Below are 2,003 nucleotides of genomic sequence, written 5' to 3'. Positions count from 1 at the left end.
TTAGCAGAAATTTTGAATAGGATGAGAAGTGCATGAGAACAGGAGCAGGCTGTGAACATGCACATATAATCACCAAGCTATAATCTGTATTAGCCAGAAGCCATTAAATATGTTGAATGCTATCTCTCTGAGCTCCATATTGTAAGATGTTGCCCCCTTTTTATTGTTTGTGTCTAGACATTAGGAATACGTTTAGTATTCCATCTAATAACCTTAATGTGACTGTCATTTGTGCTTCCAGAAGTTCCATTTTTCATTATTAAAGTGTTAGCTATATACTGTAAAAGTTTTCAAGTGTACTTTGTTATATAATAGCATAAGTGTCATCCGTTAGTTCCTGCAAAGGGGCCTTTCTAATATAGAGGTCATTAGAAGCACATCCTTACGTCCTCACAGAGCTTCACTACAAGACTGGGGTCTGGGTTTGACATTATTATGGGGAACTGAAGAGACATGACCGTGTCAGAAAGTTTCTTCAGTTTGTATGCCATGCTTGGTAGAACATGTCCTAAACTGATTAAAGGGGTAACATGTGGCAGAGAATAGCTGACAAAGCATAATCAGAAACAACTTCAATCTTCCTCTGAATTCTAATCCTTCAGCATCCCTGCCTGAAATGGATCTATTCCTTGAAGAATTTGGTCACCATTCAAGATTACAAATTAACTGTGAAAAGTCTACAACAAATCAGCAAGGCTCTCTGCTCCCAACAGCTGCTACTGTTGATCCTGCTCCCCTCCCCTCTCCTCATCCTCCCCACTCCTCCACAATGTCGGGGAACAGCGGCCCCAAGGTCATGGTGGGCCGAGGGTTTCGATACGAAACAGGCGGGCTTGGTGGCGAGGAGTCTGAGCGGTGCGGGACACGGTGCGGTTTCAAAACACGTGTATTTTATTTACTTACGCGTCTGGAGCGTAGGCAGGGAACTTGCTTCAGTTACAGTTGCAATAAATGAACACAAACAACAAAGGGGTCTGTTGGCCCATGGGGTTCTCGAGTGAGCCCTTGCTTTCTAGCTGGAGCTAGGGGCAGCTGCCCAACTCGATAGTCCCAGGGCTGGTCAACAGCTCATTGATCGGGATAACAAATAATGGAACTGTAACGTGTAGAATGTCGTGATGCCAGTCCAATGTGGATGAAACGGGTAGCTGTTAAGATGCCGAAGTTGATGTGGAGGTCGAAGTTACAATGTCGTAGCCAGTGGTCGAGATGCGGGATCGTGGTCGAGGTCGAAGCCGGAAATTAGTTCGTTAGCCAGAGATCAATACGGAATAATCAGATCAAGACGAATAGAATCAATCGCAAAATCTTAGCTGTGAGGAAACCAGTGGGCCCAAAGCCCTCCTGAGGAGCAGTCCCTGCAGCCGCAGCCTCTGCTCTCAGGATCGGTTCGATCCCTTCCTGTGGGACAGTCTCTGCTAAGGCAGTATCTGTTGAACAGGTCGAGCTTGGTCTCCCCCCTGAGGAGCAGTCCCTGCGAACAGCAGCCTCTGCTCTCAGGGTCGAATCTCTCCCTGTGATACAGTCTCTGCTAAGGCAGTTTCTGTTTGCAGGTCGAGCGTGGTCTCCCTCCTGAGGAGCAGTCCCTGCATTAGCAGCCTCTGCTCTCCGGGTTCGGACAGGAGACCAGTGGGCTTAAAGCCCTCCTGAGGAGCAGTCCCTGTCAGGCCAGCCTCTGCTCTCAGGATGGATCTTCCCTGTCAGCACTGCTGTCAGAACCCCCCAAAAAAACTCTCTCCAACTCTCCCCTCTCTAACTTTTTCTCGCTCACCAACTCCCCTTTGGGAGGGGCCCCCCAAGTCTTTATGACAACCGGGTAGCCAATCAGGTTGTCTTCTCTAAAGAAATTTCTAGTCCGATCACATCATGCAGTCTGTAGACTGAGCATGCGTCTGGTCAGATTACTTCATCTGCTGAGCAGAACTGAGCATGTGTGTTCTTACAAAACTAGGTCAGTTTTGATTGACAAGCCCTAGGGTCGCACAGGGGGCACATGCTGGGCA

The sequence above is a fragment of the Gavialis gangeticus genome, unplaced genomic scaffold (assembly GCF_001723915.1).
Source record: "Gavialis gangeticus isolate Ggan-Ray unplaced genomic scaffold, GavGan_comp1, whole genome shotgun sequence".
NCBI classification, from domain to species: Eukaryota; Metazoa; Chordata; order Crocodylia; family Gavialidae; genus Gavialis; species Gavialis gangeticus.
Note: the sequence above shows the minus strand (reverse complement) of the source record.